Here is a 22,222-nt window from a genome sequence, read left to right on the forward strand (position 1 = left end):
ATATTTGTTTGTAGAAAAAAATCCATTGATTTTTCTAGATAATTTATTCTGTTAGGATTTCTTCTACAGAAACTACTGGGCATGAATTTTCCAAGTTTTGTTCCTGCATTTGATTAAAAGAAAAGAAGAAAAACCGAGCGGAAAAAACTTAGAAATCTTACGCCTAAGAAAATCTATAGGAACATAAAAACCTATTTACTTTCTTGCACCAAATTTTACCTTAACAAAAAGACTCTATGAAGTTGCATAATCTCCTATAGAATCGGCGCAAGAAACGAATAGAATTCTAATAGAACTTCCAGAGAATTCTCATAGAATTCCAATAGAAATTTAATAGAAAGCGCTAGGTTTTTCTGTTGAATTTTTTCATGCGTGTTATTTTGGCATACCTGTATTCAACATTTCCCTAATAAATCGTAGAATATTCTTAGAACTCGTAGGCCTATCGAAAAATGAAGAATATCCTCTCCTGTAGCGTTGATAATTAATAATAAAGGTTCGTTAACGTTTTTCAAGTGATTATTTTTCTTGATTTTGTTTTTTGTATTCGCGAGAAAAAATAAAGTTTCGACTACGTTTCAGTGAATTGTTCTACCTTGTATTTTCAGATTAATCCCATTCGATTAGTTAATATCACGCTATTTCTGATGAGCTTGTGATTGTTCATCTGAAAAAGCATGCCATCTTCATATTTATTCGATTGTTTTTTCGCTCAAATCACGATGCTATTGGACCTGTCAAATCATTATTGAGGTTAAGTATACTGGGATTGAGTAATTGGAGATGAACCTGCGGTTGAGCAGTGGCCATTCAACTAAAGCCCGGCGAAGCGTTTCGCGTAATAGTCTAACGCTGGGCTGTGAGCGCGTGACGCGGCTCAACCTCAGGTACATGTGACGCGCGTAGAGTTTATGCCAAGCTGGGGCGGAGTGGCGTATTCCTAGCTGGGATACGGGTTCCGAGAGGAGCTCGAGCGGCGTGATTTCTACCCGGGGATAGGGCTTGAGTTGAGACTAATTTCTAATCAAGAAATTTGGAGTTGTAATGGGAATCAAATTTGAATTTAAATATATTTTTCATCACGCTGTGACGAAAAGTGAACTTTTCGGCACGCTCCGCGTGCCTAAAAGTCCAATTTCCGCCACATTGTGATGAAAAATATTGTTCGTAACTCGTGAAAAAATGTTTTTTAGCTCATGGGATTATATCACTCGCCTTCGGCTCGTGATATAAACCTCCCACTCGCCAGAAAACACTTTTTTGTCATTCATGCCCGTTAAGTGGCGTTTTCGTGGTGTGTTTTAGAACCCGTAAGTGGGATTTACCAGGCCATGGGTCGGTAAGTAAAAACTAGCCCCGATTTTACGATTTACGGGCCATGGCCTGTTAAGTAAGACGTGAAGTGAGTCCCTCTTACACTATAGCTCGTGCGGCTGAATATAGTTTGCCACCAAAAGCCAAAATTTACGCGGAAAATCGTAACAAATTCCGTTAAACAAAAGAGCGAAATGAATTTCATTATACCCGACAGTGACGAAGAGGAGTCACAAGACATTTTTAGTGAAGTGAATAATACCAGTGACGACGCAGCAAATACGTCAGCACAAATAGTTGAATTTTACCTTGTAACACATTCTACTTCATTTTTTCATCCTAGATCGGTCCGTTAATTTAGAATTTATAATTTATCATTTCCCTCTTTTCAATTTTGTTTATTTGGTCTTTCTTCGGGGGGGGGGGGGCGAAGCCTTCGGTGAGCCTCGTCCCTACCTTACCGACGCCTCGTGCTGCTAACTTCACACTCATCGCAAACATCCACTTACGGGCCTTGTGACACAAATAACTATTTTGCACTCGTTACGAAATATACTATTGTATAACTACTCAGCTGACAAAAACATAAGCGTGATTTTACAGAAATCTATGTAGCTAAAATTCCTATCCCTGGAATGATCTGAAGGATTCAAATTTGGGTTTACAAATTTTGTTACTCACAATTCGGTCTGTTATTTATAAATTATTCGATGTATTTGTAGATCCCCGGGTAAATCCGTAATTTCCTCACCAGCAATTAGTCGCGCTAAAGGCTATTATGGATACTTTCACGGAAACACTTTCTTCTACTCGTTGATATTTTAATGAATTTTTGGCAGTTGAATTTGAAGATTTTAAGAGTTTGGTTGAGACTGTCCACAACGCGTCACAATAAACGAATTCCTTATTTGTAAGAAAAGTCACCACTCTCGGTTAAAGAAATTTTATTCCCGGACAATTTCAATTCTTCGTAACTTACTATTAATTCAGTATTATCCCGCGTAATGGAAGGAAGGATTGAAAACCCGGACCGATTAAATGAACTATTTCCGCCAGAATTGTTACTGCTCCGTCGCTGCTTCAAGACTGCTTAATTTTGATTTTTCTGACATTTTTATATAAATTTTTGGGGTTACTTGTCACATGGGCTCCAACGAGTCCATTTTTCATTGGTGGAAAATGTCGTATGACTTTTCCCACTCTTTTGATTTTTATGGGGAAGTAGTTCATTCGGTTTTTGGGGTCTTAATTAATCGGTTTTCAATCGTTCCTTCGCGCGCGAATCTTAGTATTGAGTAATTGGGGCATGCTGAGTGTGCCATTCCATCACTTTTGAACTCGATTCTGGTGTCTTTGGAATTTTTAATTGAGTCCAGGTGATGAAATGCACTCAGTTTAATTTACAATTGTGGATTCGGTTCTTAATTGCCTGAAATTATAATATAACTTATAATTATAATCTGACATAAAATTTATTCTGAACTTAAATTCCTAGTATAAAATTTTTGGACATTACAAACCCAAGACCCCTCAATGTCCCCTCTAATAATTCTCAACAGACGCTTTAGTTGGTACAAAATAAATTCCTCGAATCAATCCGACTCAATATTACGAATTCATTAATTTCTCAGCTCTTATCTAGCTCACTCTGCACGGAGAGAAATTTTCTAGAAAAATTCTAGTACGAGTACTAGAAAAAATCACAATCCACCGGCTGTGAAAAATTCTAGTGCTGTTAAGGTAAAATTTCTTGATATTTCTGGTAAAATTTCTGGGGATTTCGGTGAAATTTTCACAGAAATACGGGGAAAAATTCACATTTTCCCCAATAAAATTTCTAGTGTCGGCACTGGAATTTTTTCCTGGCCGTCACTTTGCGCCTCTTTTCCCGTGCTAGTACTAGAATTTTTCTAAAAAAATCCTCTGCGTGTGATTCTCAGCTCACAATTTTCGTCACAAGATGACAAACTTGTTCACAAAAAATTATATATCTCTAATACAAAACTTCAGCTCACTGACGCCAATCTGGCTTACGCAACCCAACAATCATCGACTAGGTTCCACTCAACTTGACTCGGTCGTCGTTGTCATGCTGTGTGTCGGGGCCAGATGGGTCTTGGAGGAAAACTTTCTTTCGTTCTCCACCACACTCCTGTGGTACTTGCGGGGCTTCTCATTAAAATGACCTCGACAGAATCCTGCTTGACTGATCCTCAGCCAACGCGCCGACTCGCATAGAAAAACAATTGTTCCAGGGGGAATTAATAGGAGCAATGCAGTCATCATGCGTCCCGATGACACATATTCAGGGTGAAGGTTTTATGTGAACCCTCCCCTCATAAACTAATTTTTATCTATCAAAAAATTTTGACGACCGCGTTGTCACAAAACAATCAGACTTCTGTGACGAGTTCGAAAACATCTTCTATTTGTTGCATTTCTTCAGAGGTCACAGTTTGAGTACTGTAAATATTTTTAGCTTGGAACCGTTTGATTATGGCAGGAGAAGGCTCGAATGAGGAACAGGATTTCGAAAAAGCTTGAAAATGGATTTTTAATCTCAACAGAGATTCTCACAGCTCCATGTTCATTTTATTCCTAGTCTTAGTTTTAGTCAGATTCATGACAGGGAAGACTCACTCAACGCAAGCATTACTCGCGGGCACAGTCAACATATTTATTACCGCAGTTGCCAACTCTCTGAAGAAATATTTTTCTGTACTGCTTCTCACGATTTCTCGTCTGGGAATTGGTATTACATACTTTCCAAACTCGGAAACTTGAAAATCACTACAGAAAAATATTGTTCCTGATCTGTTGCGATGAGGTTTTTTTACTCGTGTGGTTGGCCAGTCCTCGCCTACGGCTCGGAGGCCAACGCCATACGAGTAAAAAACCCCATCGCAACAGGCCGGAAAAATACTATTCCAGAAGCATCTTGGTAGTTGTAAATGTGTGGCATGAAATCAACCATGTTAGATGGAATATTATCAAAAAAAGAATATTTTCAATCTACAAAGAGAAGATTGTTTCACTGCAACTCGTACGAAGTCTTATCAACTTCTGAATCCATAAAATTTTTTAAAATTCCAAAAACTCGAAAAAATGTAATGCTGTTATTAGTCAGGCGAATCGATTTTACACTTGGCTATTTCTTCTGAGAACTGATGCCCAATATGTATCGAATCTAAAGGTAAATAAGCCAATTTATTCGTTAATACTTTGCAAACATGGTCAAGAAGGGGGATTTTAACGTTAGCTTATACGATAAACGCAGGTTTTAATATTTTGCTTGCGAATATGAGGAATGTGGGATACATAGATTTTGAGGCTGAACCGACGTCAACGTCATTAAGGCCCGGTTGCACCACCGCCTGTTAAAGTTACCAGCCAGTAAACCTCTGGTGAATCTTTGATAAATTTTATTCGGATGTTACTGGAGGTTTATCGAGAGTCTACTTAACAGAGATTTATTCCCTCGGTAAACGTCTGTTAAGTAATCCTCAATTAGTTTGCAATGATTTTATTTTTTTTAATTTGAAAGGTTTGAGTTTGATTTTTCATTTTAAACTTTTAGGAAACATTTAAAAAATCTGAAAAAATTGGAAAGTCTGCTTTTGGAACAGAATTGATAAAATAATTAAAAAATTGCAATATTTGAAAATTAGGGGAGAGTGGGGCGAAGTAAAACGACCCGGCAAAGTAAAACGAGGGGTAGAATGAAACGCGGAGGAAAGTGAAACGGTAGCGAATTTCATTCTTAAGGGTCAAATAGTTTAAAATCAAGTGGGAGAGACAAGTACAGTAATCAGAAGAGACGAATAGGAGAGAAAGGGGCAGAGATCACTCTACTTGTTTCTGCCATAAGACCCTGAGAAAGTTGCAGCCATCTGATTTCTTCCACTGTTTCTCAAAACTGTTCGACCCTTCGTTATTTTTTTTTGGTAAGGGGTTAGAGGGGTAAAGGGACCATGTGGGTAAAATGGACAAGAAACTGTTTTTCATTTAAGGGGAGGTTACTATGAGTTTTAAAAGTCACGGAATATTGCAGTGAGATTTATCGAACATTGAAGATCGATTATATATCTTGAAAAACGAAGAATCAGTGCAAAAAAAGATTGTTTATTGTATGTTTCTCCCCCAGGCGCTTGAAATCTAAAAAAAATAGTCCAGTGTACTCAATTTCAGAGCCACGAGGGTCTTTTTTTTCTCAAAATTTTTGCAAATGTGTAGAACAACAATTACGAGATACTTGTTTCAAATTCAACTTCTAAATAGTCAATATTCCTGCAAAAATCAATATTCCTGCAAAATAGCCAGAAAAATAATCCTGAAAATAATTATAGTATTTTGGATTTGAGGAAAAAATTTAGAAATATTCATTCTTCGGGCTGTTTTGCTTAAATATTGCAATTTTTTATTCGGAAAAGAATGAAATTAGTTATTTAGAAGTCGAATTTCGAAAAAGTACCTCGTAATTGTTATTCTACAGATCTTTTGAAAATTTTTGAAAACTATAGATTCTGAGATTTTTAATCATCAAGTTTANGAATAAATGATTTTTAGGGTGGAAAATTGATTGTTTCTGAAGGATTTATGGAAAACGATAAAAATATGAATTTGTTAATTATTTCATAAATTTTTCACACGAAACAGTGTAACAAAACGGTTATAGATCCCGTCAAAGAGTGAAACAATTAGAAGGTCCAAACGGGAAACATTTTCTTCCTTCACCCTCCTGTATGGCCCTTGTGATCCTTTCAGGCGACTCTAACGTTTGACCCATATAACTATTTGATTCTACCCTTCCGTTCGACCCTTGTGAAATAAGAGCTTTGGACTCTGGTAAACTGGGTGACCCTAATAACCCATTTTACCCCACTCCTCCCCCTAGTTGATACGAAAAAAAAACAAATCATCTGAATTCCGCTATACATTCGCTTTTTGCTATCGTTTCATTTTGCCCGGCGTTTCACTTTACCCTGGGTCCCCTACGACCATTTTTTATGGATAATAATTATTATATAATATAATTCATTCAGTTATAAAAAATCAATTTTCCGGCCTGAAAATACTTTTATCGAAATCGTAACAAATTTATAAATTTTCAGAATTTTACTAGAAATCATTTTCATGCGCAAAAAATAAGGTTCCCAAAAGTTTAAACAATTTCAATTACTTATTTATGAGAAGGCAATGTTAACAATAAAAAAATTCTTTACAAAATGGAATTTGAATGAAGCTCGATATCCATGAATTTTTTCAAATTTATCGCATAAGAATCTGAGATAAAATCAGAAAGTCTACTTCTGGAGAAAAATCTATAAAATAATTCAAAAGATACGATTTTTGAAGATCACGATCATTTTTTATGAAAAATTTATTCAAAATATGAGTGTTCCACCCTGGAACGATTTTTTTGCAAATCCTAACAAATTTATCAACATTCAGAATTTCACCATCAATAGATTTCATGCCTAAAAATAAGGTTTCCGAAAGTTTAAACAATTTTAATTATTTGTTTGCAAGAAGGGAATGTTTGAAAGAATAATAATTATTTACAAAATGTAATTTAAATAAAGGTGAGTATCCATGATTTTTTTTAAAATTTTCACACGTAATTTGATTGAAAAATTTAATCGTTGAAAATGTCTGAATGTATAATGTGATTTGTATCAAACGGTAACAAGTACTTAAATATATCCTCCAATTTACTGGGTGGTTTACTGGGGAGATACTGGACTAGTAAAATTTTTGGTGCAACCCAATAAATTTACTGCACAGATAAATTTTAACAGTCTGTTAGTCTAACAGGCTGTTAAATTCGCCTAATAGGGGTTGGTGCAACCGGGCCTAAGTTTAATTGTCTCGCAGTATAACTTTTCTCAGTTGCTGCTGCAACCTCAAAATTACTTTTTAGTTCAATCCATTAAAAAGATAGGAAAAATAAAACGTGACATAATTTTGAAAATTCAAGTTTTTCAACTGTTTTTTGAAAATTCGGTACTATGAGCACCTAGGGGTTGAAAAAAATACTCAAAATATTCGTATAGATGGTAGAAAATCAAACGTTTTGACGTGCCATAAATAAAACTCGGATGAATAGAACTGGAGTTATTGAAAAAAAAACGAAAAAACAAAAAAAAATTATATCTCGGATGAGAGCTGTTAAAAAAATGTGAAAAAAATTGAGAGGTAGTTTCCTTAGTCCCCCAATTATAGGAAAAATTGAGATCAATTTTCAAGAGAGTGCGAGCCAGCCGTTGTGTCATTTGATACGGAATACTTCAGATATTTCTTTTCTGATATCCTGCTATCACCGCAAAGAAATACAAATTTGCTATTCGTCCGATATAGCATCTGGCTGTGCACGTCATCCAAAGTTTTGTTTTTATTCAAAAATTGGAGGTCCTGGAATATTGTTAACATTTTAAGCGTCTACGAGGCAAACGAACAATAAACAATCATTTTTTTGCATAAATTATTCGTTTTTAGACATATATAATCGATCTTCAATGCATGAGAAATCGCACTCCAATAACCCGCGACTTTTAAAACTTATTACCGTGTCTCCTTAATGAAAAATCAGGAAAATTAAGAGAAATCTCTCCTCGAATACCAGATTGTTCTGAATTTTCACGGAATTCTTTCAAAAACTCCTGAAATTCCCAGAATTTTAAAGAAATTCCCTGAAGACTCAACGAAATTTGCCAATGAATATTCATTTTCACTTGCAAGCTCATGTAAAATGTAAAATTTCTTTACTTGAATTTTACAAAAAAAAACTTGAAATTCTATCAACTTTTACTCCCTTAAATCGAATTCAAGGTGTTTTTCCGGAAAATTCGGCCAAATTTTTTCCGCAGTGTAGCTCTCATTCACGAATTCCTTTTTTCAGTGCATGATTCTCCATCTTCCGGAAATAAAATTCCGTGAGTATCTACAGCACCGTTAGATGGCACCTCCATCCAGCTCTTTACTCTCGTAAACACCTCAAATTCCAGCAGCCCCGAGCAGCGCGTCTTTCGTCGTAGCGGCCGTCATCAAAGGCTTCCCGGCCTTGTGTAGCAAAATGGTCGACAGATCCCTAGTGAGTGTATGACGTTCTCTTCCCCGACGTGTTGTGTTGGTTGTCTCGTTCGTTTTTAACGAAAAATCTCCACTCTGTACCATTTGTTTATTTTTGTGTTGACATAAGTTCGACAGTGATTTCTGTGTTTTGTGTTTGTCGTACAGAATTTTTATCATTTTGGAGTACAAGAATTTTCGGAGTTTGTCATTCACGTATGGGTGAGTGAAGGACTTTATATTTTTGTAGTTTGAGTAAGGTACGCTGTGGACCTCCGAACACTTGCACTGAATATTCAATATCCTCTCATGATCTTGTACTCATCTATTTCCACTTGACCCCAATCGCTGCAAAAGTGGATAATGCGAAAATTCTCAAATCCCAGATGATCTCAAATCCGAATGTGTCATTCTACTTCCTGGGATATTTCTGTCCTACTACCTTAACCATAACATTCTTTCTCATTCCTGCATTTTCTTGCACCTTCTTTTTTTCAACCTAAGTGGTAGGCGTTAATCGAGTGACACACACCGCGACGTGACGTCTTCGTGAGTTGAATGCAGAATAACCGCCAGATTAAAGACGAGTTATTTTCATTTTTTTCTTCAACACCTGAGTTGAACCCTGAGCGCTTATTCCCTCCTATTTTCATTCGACTTATTCGATCAAATCATCACGATAGCCGGACGAGTGACCGTCGCTCCAATTCATCAGATTAAACTTGGAAGAGAGAAAAAAAAATCAGTTTCTCCTTGTAACAATTTTACTCTCATTTTTGCGGTGTAAAATGGCATTAACCTTTCCAGCGATCTTGATTGCAAGAGAAATCTGGTTTTGAATTTCAATGGGTTCTGAGGAGATTGTGTTTATCATGCTTCTAAGGTGCAGAATGCATTTTCTCTCTAAATAACTGTTGTACAAAAAAGGTAGCAATCCACTGGGAAAAAAAATATGTGATATTTTTTCCTCGTAGTTATGAGGCGTATTATGCAATGTATTTATTTTAAAGAGTTTGGCGCTCAATGCCATCACCTACGGAGATAAATATAATGAGATCATATGTCAATTAATCAGCGGTAATCGCCTCCTGGGATCGTGTAGTTCAACAAGGGTTCACTTGTACTGGAATTTTCATGAACTAAAAATAGACGGATAAATGGAAATAAGAGTGGAGGGAATGGTATGAATGTGAAAAGGCGATCGTCTACATCTGAAGGTTCCCTTCTTCTCGTACGCATGCCAAAGCCCCGGTCATAAGTTACGTCGTCGCCCGCGTGTTCTCCGCGCACGGATGAACGGCATTCCACTGGAGAGAAGATACCCCGAGGAGCGACTTCTCCACTTCAACCGCTTCTTCTTCGCCGTCAACTTCGTTAATCGTTTTTTCTCATGTTTGTAGTTTGTGATGTTTTTTTCCTCCCTTCGTTGTCCTTTTTGATTCTGTGGTTATTCCTTTTTCATTCGCCGCTTTTCCCAACTACAGACGTGACATTCACTGGAATCAGTGTATCGTCTTGTCCATCAAGGATTAACGTGAAGATATCAGGGGGAGTGGACAGGATTGAGAAGGGAATGGATTAAAAGCGTGACGGAGATGGGTTTGAAGGGTTTAACAGGATTCCGGACGAAAAGACAATTTCTGAGGAGTCAATTATGCTTTAATTGATTTTTCCTACGTAATTGTGGAGAGGGGGAGGTTTACGGACATAGAAGAACGAATTCTAGGTATTCTAAAGGCGAGAACGGAGATATTCGTTGATACTTGATTGCACTTTTGCATTTTTGCTTCCGAATGGACACCTTGTATTTGATCGATTTTTGGATTTTCTAATTTTTATTGCAAATGGTCTACAATGTTATGAAACGTGAAGAAATTATGTTTTCAGGGTCATGCCTGTGTGAATGTATATGACAACTTGGTTTTTGGCTGATTAATTTTTAGAAAATTCAACATAAATACGGTGAAATTTGTAGACAAAAAACTGAAATTTGGCTCATTGTAGCTATGATTGAGCTAAACCCGATCCGGTCCAGTAGGTCCCTAAGATATAACAATTTGTTTAAATTTAGATTTTGCTCAATATCTCAAAAACTACTGCACCGATTTCAATTCTTCTTTTTTCAAAATACTCGTCTCGATGGCGTCTATTTTTGATTGCAAATGGTCTAGAATGTTATGAAACGTGAAAAAATGATGTTTTTAGGATCATGCCTGTGTGTATGTAGGTGACAACTTGGTTTTTGCTGATTAATTTTTTAACATTCAACATAAATACGGTGAAATTTGTAGAAACAAATCTGAAATTTTGGCTCATTGTAGCCATGATTGAGCTCAACCCGATCCGGTCTAGTAGGTCCGGAGATACAACAATTTGTTTAAATTTAGTTTTTGTTCAATATCTCAAAAACTACTACACCGATGTCAATCCTTCTTCTTTCATAATACTTGTTTCGATGACCTCTATTTTTGATTGCAAATTGTCTAGAATGTTGTGAAACGTGAAGAAATAATGTTTTGAGATGAAGCTTAAACTAGTGGAATATTCATTAACGGAAAATTCAATTTAGAGGATTTCTAAGGGTGCAAGAGGCCCACAAGCATATGTGCAAATGTTTTTAGTGCAAATGAGTTTCTACATGACAATCGTATTTTCCGCTGGCGAATCTTTCGCTAGTTTCAGCTTCATTGGTTTTAGGGGCATGTCTGTGTGTATGTATGTGACAACTTGACTTTTTGATGTTTAATTTTTAGAAAATTCAACATAAATACCCTGAAATTTGTAGATAAAAATCTGAAACTTTGCCTCATGGTAGCTATGATTGAGCTCAACCCGATCCGGTCCAGTAGGTTCTGAGATATAACAATTTGTTTAAATTTAGTTTTTCCTCAATATGTCAAAAATTACTGCACCGATTTTCATGTTCGTTTTTTTTTTAAATACTCGTCTCTATTGCCTCTATCTAGATCAATTAAAATATATATACCCATGTGACGTATTGAGATTGATCAATACGTCGATTTAATAAATAATTATAGTTAAAGTGGTGGATGATGGGAACGGGAAACGAGGTTTCTCATTCCCTTCATCCAAGCATTGCTCAGCAGTCCCACGATGTCCTATGGACACCAGCGTAAGCGGTTCCACGGTTTTCTACAGGTCCAGTTCAGGGTGCTGAACTGTTTGACTGTGTAGGTTTCTGTCAAATGAAGGCACGGAACCGTGTTAGTGAAGAAGACCGTGGGATTGCTTAAGTAAGCATTTTGGGGCTTTGACGAGTTTTCTGGACTCACCAGAGAACAGAGTACGATCAGGAGCAGAGTCGAGCGGACCTCTAGCTCAGGCCTTCAGCCATACAATCATCAAGTCGAGTCAAAGTCCCGAATTCGAATCGTAGAGTAATCACGCGTATACCGGCCCAAACCGTAACATCCAGTGTATATTTAATATAGACAATAGAGTTAGAGTTGATATATACATATATAACAGAGTTTTATTTCGGCAACCCTCCACACATCTCTCCGATTGAGCGAACCACCCGTGAGCTCACCGACACTAGCCGACTCGGAGTGAAACTATGAGTTTAATAAAGGAAAACTAAACTCATAACGTCACACCCATGAAAACAAAATTTGGAAATATTGCCGTTTTTGCTTTCTTCATGAAAAATCTTGTACGCACGATAACTTGAGAAAAAATGAAGATAGCAAGTTGAAATTTGGTATGATCCTAGCCCTTATTATACTGAAGGTTAGTATTTTATGTAAAAAAAAGCGCTCAATATCATCTCGACTCTCTACGGATACACCTGAGCTCTCCTTCTATGAGCATGCTGGGGTGGGTCATCACCCCTTCCCATCGCTACACTTTCCATTAGAAACGCAACGTTGAAGTGCTACATCTAATTTCAGGATGCGATTGATCTTTAATCGACAATCGATGGGAATCAACATTTCGAGTAATCCGAAGAACCACTGTTTACGATCCTGGTATTCCCGAGTCTTGCGTCTGAAATCTCATGATTAGCAATTCCCTCAACTGCATGATTAACGGGGCGTGTCGGGGAGAGTCTGGCAGTTACTTTGCCTTAATTGTTCGGGGCCCCAATGCGCGTTACTTCCATCCCTCCCAGACACCCGCACTGAAGGGGTTTCAGATATGGAATGGTGTCGCTGATGTGATAACTCCACGTTCAACGGGCTTTACCAGTATGACGGGTCTAACAAACAGAGCTGGAGAGAGGACTATGGAAAATAAACAAAATACTTGGGTCAAGTATACTGTTAGAAAAATACTCTTGAAATTTCAAATAAAAAAACTTGAAATTTTTAAAAACACTAAATTTATATGAAATTTATCTCTATTTGGTTACTGAAAAATCAGGTAACTACTTTGAATATTTAATGAAATTCTAATTTTCCGGTCCATATGACGATGAAAATTATTGAAAATAATAAAAATTCAGGCAATTATTCTACGGAATTCTCAATTTATTGAAAATTCAATTAAATTTAATAGTCAATTTTCATAATGAAGTCTAAAATTCAAGCTGTCCTTGAAATATTAATGATAACTGGCCATGAAAAACTGTATTTTATTGAATTTTCAAGATGAATGTGAACTGTCTTGAATGATGTGATCTTAAATCGAATTAAACCACGCAACAATGAGAATTTAATTGCAATCGTTACTGGAAATTAAACAAATTTCTAACAGTGTAAGCAAATGATTCAAACCGAATTAAGAAATGATTAATTCCATCCAAAATATCTATGAAAATATCTATGAACAAACTTTTGAATGCTATGAGAATGATTTCTGAAATTTCTTTATAAATCGAAGAGAAGAATGAGAGAAGAATAATGATGTTATCTATATTATGGAATGAAGAAGCCATCAGAAAGTTCTCTTTCTGAGCAATTTACAAAAAATTATAAATTTACAAAAATCATAAAAATCAAACCAACCAATATAGGTATCGTAACGATTTTTTAACTTCGATAGAGTGGCTTTGAAACAAATATTTTCAACGATCATTGAACGAATTTAGAGCATGATATCCAACACGAATATTTAGAAACAAATTACACAAATTTTTGAAGCAATTAAAAATTCAAGAATATATTTATTTGAACTTGCCTGACTCCCATCGATTTTCATGGCCTAAATGAACCAAAATTCATAGTTTCCATTGATTTTTTTCATTGAATTGTGAATTTTCAATGAAAAAATTCTTTAAAATCTCAGTGCAACTGTCATTCGATGAAAGTTTTCAAATATAATCAACATTTTTTCAGAAATAAAAAAAAATGAGGGAGATGTTTTGATTTCTCCTCACATGTAATCCCATGAGAAAGTACATGTGCGTTGGGTACATCTTTATTGAGTTTCTTGATCCATAAATTTTCCTCTATCAACAAACATGACTCACGGATCATTCAATTTTTTTACATTCCATGGAATACTCGTGACATCGTTAAGTAGTTTTCGTCTTCATTCAACGCTATTTCTTTTGAAACAATTCGAATCAATATTTTTTTTCTCGGATACAGCTTTGAAAGGGGACTTTTCTTCGCTAGGATTGCTATACGAACATGTTTTGCTCTATTGGAAATTCAATTTCATGGACTAATTTGCAGTTCAGTTGTCTCGGTAGATACGTATTTAGAAGAATTATGTCATACTGGCAGACAGGTTGAAGTTGCACTTGTCACGCTGCCGTCCCAGACATGGCATATAGTTCCGACTGAGACATCCGGACTCGGGTATATTCTCACAGCAACATTTTCAATCTCATTTTGGGAATTAATTCCTGTCTCGAGGGATTCAAGCGTCATCGTCATTATTTGTGATGTCGACGGAGTTTTCTCGTTTTTAGGTCAACTCGAATGTGAATTATTTTTCATTCCACTTTTCCACATAAAAGAGACGCTAATGAAGCAGATAATGAAAAAGTTGGAAAAAAATTCTCACAGTAATGTATCACTGGGATTTTCTTTCATTACGATCCTTCCAATTATTGTGTTTCAATCATCCCTTATAGAGGCATGACAGTTTAATTGCAAGAAAAGAATTTCCACACCTTCGTTTTATCATTGGAAATTTATTCTTCCCTATGGGATCGATGATTGACAAATCGTCGATTTCAAAAGAGAAATTCTCACGACATTTGTCATTAAAAAAATACAAGAAAGATATTCGAACTAAAAATGAAAAGGAGATGAATGTTTCATCGTCGACTTAGTCGAGTTCGGGTTTGTTGATGATTTTTTAAAATGAAAGGTAACGCGAAAACAACTTGTAACAACTCTAAACAGTTAATGTTTAATCTCTGGGGTAAAATGGTGGTGGGGATGTCTCATAAAATTACCACTTTTCGCACTATATATAGTTATACGTCAGAGCCGTTGGAGCCGCGTTTAAAGCCTCTTTCTGATCAATGAAAAAATAAAAAATGATTTTTTTTCTTATTCAGCGATTTGGGAATTTTAGTGCGGTATCCCCTTCATGTTCAATTATTACAGGTTGACCCTTTTCGAATGTTTTTGGTTTAAGAACGCAAAAATTCTCATCTCAAGAATGAAGTATTTCTTCTTGTAAGAACCCTCCTCACTTGAAATAAGTAGGTTTTGCTTCCGAATGGGAGCTTTGTAATCGCTAAAATTGAAGTTTCCAATTTTGAGTGTTAGGGTAACTAAATATGGCTTAAAAGTCCGAATATGCGATTTTTAGTATGTATGCCTCCTGTTATGTATGTATGTATTTTTTCTCGAAATTTTTGTACAAAGGGATCACTCGAATTTCATGGATTTTTCCACGAAGATAGACTTTAATAAGCTCTATTCATTGACACCAATTAAAATTCAATTTTTCTTACAGATTTGAAAAAATTAATATTTTTCCAAAAATAGATTTTTCAACGATCGCTCAAAAAATTGTCATCAAAATGGAATTAGTCATGGCTCAAAAAATTGATAACAATACCGTCTTGATTCTATCAGAATATGACGGGGGTCGCACAATTTGTTGTTGAGTTACAGCACATTGTTTATGCGATTTGAAAGAGAAAATCGTGTTTTTCATAATTACTTCAAGAGTTGTCAGTAATAGCACTTGAATCAGGACTTGAAAAGTACATTTCAATGCCTTCTCAATCAAGTTATAAAATGGTGAGAACAGCATCATTGTTTATCAACTTACACAATACTGTCATATGTAGAATTATTTGGCAGAACGTAAAATACGCAAAATTTTGATGACATTTCAATTGATAATAGTACCATGACATGAAAAAATACAAGAAGAGAATAGTGAAATAAGAATTCCAAAAAAGAGAACTCATTTGGAAGCAAATTACCAATTTATTTGCAACACTTAGTATACTCATGCATAAAAAAATGCCATTGTCCACTTGTTTGATATTAAATTTTATAGATTTTTCTTTTGAAATTGACTTCCCGTTCCATATTCTCAGTACTAAATATTCTAGAACCATGAGTTTCCTCTAAAATCAGTAACTTGGTGTTGGAAACCAGCAGCTGTTTTCTCCTGTAGCGAAGAGTGAAATTAATAATTTTGTCTTCAATATAACGAACTGTTTTTGCTACGTGCATGTTCACAGAAACTTAATCATCCACGATTCGCAGTGAGTCAGGCATTCCAACCAGAATTATCGAATCGATATGAGAATATGCAAATAGTTAAAATTCCTGTTGTTGGTGATTGCACAATTGAATGAAGAAATAAAGAGCTGATATGAATTCCATTGAAATTACAATTTCAAAACATTTCCTCGTACTAATATTCTGCATTTTTCCCCTTTTCAGAAAAAAGACGACTCAAAAGGAGGATGGCCTGTGACTCGTGAAACTAGGTAAAGTAATCACATGAGATATGGGTATACACTGCATTGAATAAACCGACTCTCGATTATGTCACACTGAAAGAAGAGTCAATTCATGTAGTAGCGTGGAATTAAATCGATATGAGATTTTAGAGACGAAAGCACCTTGGCTTCAAGACGTACAAACGAGTGCAGGGAATCGAAGAAACTCGTACCGATGCTGCACTCTTGTAGCTCTCCAATCTGGGCGCCACTCAGCTGTCCTTCTAATACTCTGTCTCTATCTTACCTTCGCGGTAACTTACAGGGCCCACTTTTCATGCCCGGGAGCTACCGAGGCGATGTAAAAAGAAACGTCCGAGAGATGACACATACTCAGTAATTTTTCTCGTTACGTTACCACAATGTTTGCGATGATTACGATCGGTCAATTGGCCCATATATTCGTCATATAGTGTGGCATGCATTATTCAAATTCATAGTCTCAATGGAAGAGAAAAAGAAAATTTGTATGTGGGCTTTAGTTAGCCTTGAAACACGTGTTTTTTCGTTGAATTGTGTCACTGAATATTTTAACAGATGCAGGTACTTTTCCCCGAGTGTTTGCTCAGTATTCTGTTCGAGAGGTACTTTCAAATGAGTTATGAGAATATTGGGGCGCAGGGACTAGGATGACTATTTCTCGAAATTGAGTGTGGATTTTTAGTCAGCTGTGTTATTTTACTCGTGTTAGGGGGAAACTACTATAAGTTTTAAAAGTTGCGGGCTAATGGAATGAGATTTCCTACACATTAAAGATCGATTACATGTATCTGAAAATGAATAATTAGCATAAAAAAATTAATTGTTTATTGTTCATTTACCCCGCAGGCGCTTAAAATGTTAAAAATAGTCCAGGGCCTCCAATTTTCGAACTAGAGTTTTTTTCAAAATTTTTGAAAAAATGTGTACAATAACAACTACGAAATAGTGTTTTGAAATTCGACTCCTACATAGCTCATTTCGTTTTTTTTAAGTAAAAAATTGCACCACTCATATAAAATAGCCCAAAAAATGTTTTGGAAAGTGTCGAAAATATATGTTAAATATTATAAGGATATTTTTTATGAATGAATTATTTTACATGAATGGCGCAAATTTTTATATTAAACAAAACGAAATTAGTTGTGTAGGAATCGAATTCCAAACAACTGATTCGTAATTGTTATTGTACACATTTTTTTCAAAAATTCTGAAAAAAAACCTCTGTAGTTCAAAAATTGGAGGCCCTGAAATATTTTTAATATTTTAAGCGCGTGCGCGACAAACGACCAATGAACAATTAATTTTTTTAAACTAATTATTCGTTTTTAGATGTATATAATCGATCTTTAATGCATGAGAAATCTCACTCCAATCGCCCGCAACTTTTAAAACTTATAGCATCCTCCCCTCAAACAACAGCCTTATAACACAGCCCCTGTATGTACTTCATAACTTCGCCACAGTCTTCAGTAAACAATAGTATATTGTGTTAGAAATGCGTAGAATTGTACTTTTCGGCACGCACGTGTAACACATACTACTTTTGGAATACCTGCCGAGTTTATTCTTACGCACTCGAAATTTCGAAGAACTAAATTTATGTGATCCTGCTTTCCGGTACACGTATGGAAAAATCATATAGAAATTTTCTATACGGATTGCGTATAGAATTTCTATAGGATTTTCGTATATGATATTCGGATATTTCTATACGGATATTTTTTATACAAATTATTTCTATACGATTTCTATAGGTTTGATCCTATACAACCCACTGCCACATGTATAGAAACATTTCGTATGGAGTTGCGACATTTCTCTAAGTTTTCCTCTGGAGCGTTATTTAGATATCTTCGGTAGAAAATAAAAATTTATGTGAAAATTTATGTATAGAAATAATTCGTATAGAAATATCCGAATATGATATACGGAAATCCGATAGAATTTCTATACGTAATCCGTACAGCAAATTTCTATATGATTTTTTTATACGTGTAGGTATCTCATCAATTTAGTTTTCTTCCGTGAAGAACATTTTGACACGGTTCAATGCATACATCCCGAATACATTGATCTCCTCGTCACACAGGCAAGAGAAATATTTTTATAGAAAATTGTAATCCGTGATGAGAAATGGATTTATTACTATAATCTGAAACGTAAGAAGCATTAAGGTAAGAAGGATTAACCTTGGATAGCCGATGACATCTGCGTGAAAACTAGCCGACCACTCCGGAAATGAGTAGTTGTGTATTAGGTCGGACCAGAAGGGTGTGCTGTATTATGAACTCCCACCACCAGTACAGGAGAAACAATCAATTTCAAATGCTGCAGTAACCAATTTACTTATTTAAATGAAGGAATATATTGTTACAACGACCATTTACTGCAAACAACGAATAGACCAATTATTCGGGTACACGACAACACTCGATCGTATACTGCTAAAATCACGCTGAAAACAATTATGGAACTTGAATGGGTTCTACTGCACCCGGCGTACTCCCCAGATATTACGCCTTCTGATTACCGTCAAATCAGCCGTCAACCGTCAAATCAGTTCAACATAGGGTAAACAGGTCAATTTCTGGATGTCGATTAGTTTCTGGGCGATTTCATCTTGCATTGATTATTCCATAAATAAAATGAAAATTGTACTGTATTATGTAAAATTGTCGTGATTATTTCACCTTTCATTAATATTACTGATGTATAATCATGTGATCAATTATTTTTTCTATTGATCGACATTTAATAAATAAAAAAAAATATGGCTCAGTCGTCCAGAAATTAGAGGCTTCGGCTGCATTCAACTATTTCTTAATTTATAGTACATTAGAGTACAAGGGCACAAATTTCGTTTTCAACGAAGGTGTGTACAGACCTCGCCTTCGGCTCGGCCTGTAAACTACACATTCGTTAAAAACGAAATTTATTACCGAGTGCTCTATAATATTTTATGTCAAGTCGTGCAGAAGTCGAGTTTTGAGCAGGCTGCGCGAAGCGCAGCGTGCGATAAATTCGACTTATTGCACGACGCGACATAAATTATTCTTTGTTTTGTTATTTTCACTTCAAATAATTTTTTTCTACTAATTGAAACATTCTTGAAGATATGGAAACCATCATATCCCCATTTAGGTGATTCTTTTATTTTAGATCCTACCACGTAACTCGAATTTCTCTACATTCATCAATTCATCATTTCAAAATATTGGAAATATTCGAAAATGTATTGCGGAAAAACCTGAATTGAGTATATTTTATACTAGAACCAAGTATATGCATAAACCTAAATCAAGAACAAAATATACTTGATTTAAGTAGACTATTCATGTTTTGATTATTCTTGCATCAAGTATATTTTATACTCGATTGGGTAGGGGAGGGGGTGTATTTCAATTCGAGGATTATTATTTCGTATTAGCTCGGGTTATACCAAGCCCTTTCAAGTATAATATAAGGGTCAAAGAGTGAAAGTAAAAAAACGAGGGTCGGAATATTAGGGTCAAAAACTGATGGCCTCAATGGAAAACTGAAGAAATGAGGGTCATCATATGAATGTAAAAAAAGTAGGTATCACGTGGGTAAAATGTAGTAAAACGGCACCGATTATTTTTTGATTCAGATGCTCAGTCCTTTTCAATAGTGCCAATGAAACAATCCATTGGCGATACGGAATATGTCGTCCACTTTTTGACCTTTATATTCTGACACTTACAATTAGTGCCTGACCCCTATATTACAATTGAGAGCGCCTTCCACACTCCAGCCTGATATGAAAGAATCATCTTCGAATTGGTGAGTATAAAATATGCTTGAATCAAGTACATTATATACTCAAATAAAGAATAATGTACTGGAATCAAGTATATTTTATTCGTGATTCAGGCTTATGCATATACTTGGTTCTGGTATAAAATGTTTGTTGCCTGCAGACCTAAGGAATTTTACTGATGCGGAATTCAGCAACAACGAGGGAATGTTGCGTATCCCCCTTCGAATCTCTTTTCTTTTGTCAATCATCTGGATCGAGAGAAGCCCCTAGGAACGACAGTCATTTTATCAACATCAAGATTCGTTCTTATCTTTGGAGATCGATCTCAAGACATCTTCATCCTGTGTTACTCTCTATCATTTATTAAATAAACCGCCCCAACCATTTTATTTGTTGTGTCCCGTCTTCTTTAATTGAATACAGCAATATATTCAATAAGACTGATTATTTTGTGTATTTTATAATCATCGACTATTTCCTTCCGAAAACGCTCAGAACTTCTACACACTCACAATATTATAAATTGTTGATATAGAGAGTTTTATACACATACCTTCAAATAATAATGTTTTATACTTTCAATGAGGAATATGAGTAAACAGTCCTGTATTATCCCCGGGCTTTCTACTCAGTCAACCTTACATGTTTTTAAGGTATAAATTACATGGAAAGCTGGATGCTATATGCTAGCTTTGTGGGCCTCTATATGAGGGAAACAATTAAATAATTATTTATACTCAAATTAAAGAAAGTCACCTCAATGACCACCTCACCCGTTTGAAATTAATCTCAATATTTCCCTCAACTTTCCTTACAAAGGCGCCATTTAAATGTGTCAAGTTTTGCAGAAAAAGTTCTTTAGCCAGCAAACTTGACAAGTTCGTCGCTCTACAACAAAACTTCAAGGGAGTATTCTGAAAATTCAGAGAGTCTCGAGATATTATCTCTAAAAATCCTTTCATTCAGTTTAATTCTGAAGAAAAGTTGAAGTACAAAGAGGGCACCTATGGGAAAGTTTCAAGACACTGTGTCCACAAAAATCAATTGTTATGTTAAATTCGTGACGTCCACGAAAAGTTTTTCATCGCAGTAGTTTCAAATAGTAAAGGCTTATCAGACAACTGCTGTTTTTTGCCGCTCAAAATTTGTGATAAAATCATCGTCTTACTTTTGATGAGCCTAGCAGACCATGTCACCTTCGTAACAACTTTTCCAACGATCAATACGCAAACGTGCTGAATGCCTGCCTTTCGTGATTAGTACTCTCGGCCACCGATATAGAATCTTTTATCCGTAATTTCACGTTTGCGGTGAAATATCCATTACTAGATAGTTCATTCTCAACATATCGATTATGAACACCTCGTTGTAGCAGTTCACGTGTGCTTGACGAGTTGATTGCTACGTTCGCCACATCGAGCTGGAAATATTTGTTAGCCTTCACTGATCGCTGAATCGACTAACGATGTAGTTGGAAATACATAGGAATTTCCACATTGATGTGGATTATTGTAGTCACGAGGAAGTGATTCTGTGCATTTTGCAGTGACACATTGGATCATTACAGTTCATTAAAAAAGAATCTCTTTTGTAAGTGTTCTTCAGATTTACATTTCCTCATTTTCCAATCGTGATCAATTTTGTTTCGAGAGTAATTTTCCTCTTTCAGCACTCGATGAGAGTGATTATTTTAATTGGTGTTATTGTGAAGAGAGGACAATTCTATCTAGAGTTGAAAAAAGATGACCTGTTGTACCTTAACTATTTCTGTGGTAATGCAACCTGATATTTATCGAATAAAGATTTTTTCATTTTCATTTTAAAAACTACTTCACTGAGAGAAAAACAACGGACTTCTGAAACGAGTCTTAGTTGTGCCAAAAAAATCGTTTGTTAAAAATGATAAAAAACTGATTTTTTGTGCCAAACATGCGAAGCGTGCGCCGAGATTGAAAATTTTTATTGCAGAAATAGATTCAGTCTTTTCAACAAAATTTGTATTCTCTGTACAAGTAAGAAATGTGACTCCTAGCAGTACTTCTTCGTTATTTGATGCTCCCATACGTATTTTGCTTCCAGCAAATGCTCGTTTTAGATGAAACGAGGGATAGTAGTTTGTCGTTTCGGCTCTTCAATAATCACAGACAAAAATGAATTCTTGAATGAAATAATAATAATGATAAGCACTGTTGAAA

General features: G+C 35.6%; 1 protein-coding gene across 1 annotated transcript in view; it reads left to right on the top strand.

Moving 5' to 3' along the window:
• Window positions 1–8,365: 8,365 nt before the first annotated feature.
• LOC107046393 (tyrosine-protein kinase CSK) overlaps window positions 8,366–22,222 on the top strand; it is a 55,931-nt gene continuing 42,074 nt past the window's right edge. The window contains exons 1-2 of the mRNA XM_015269004.1: window positions 8,366–8,604; window positions 16,209–16,255. The gene's annotated coding sequence lies outside the window, so the exon portion shown is untranslated. The remainder of the gene's footprint in view (window positions 8,605–16,208; window positions 16,256–22,222) is intronic.

This window comes from Diachasma alloeum, unplaced genomic scaffold, assembly GCF_001412515.2.
Source record: "Diachasma alloeum isolate Michigan unplaced genomic scaffold, Dall2.0 Dall_scaffold_01350, whole genome shotgun sequence".
Lineage (NCBI taxonomy): Eukaryota > Metazoa > Arthropoda > Insecta > Hymenoptera > Braconidae > Diachasma > Diachasma alloeum.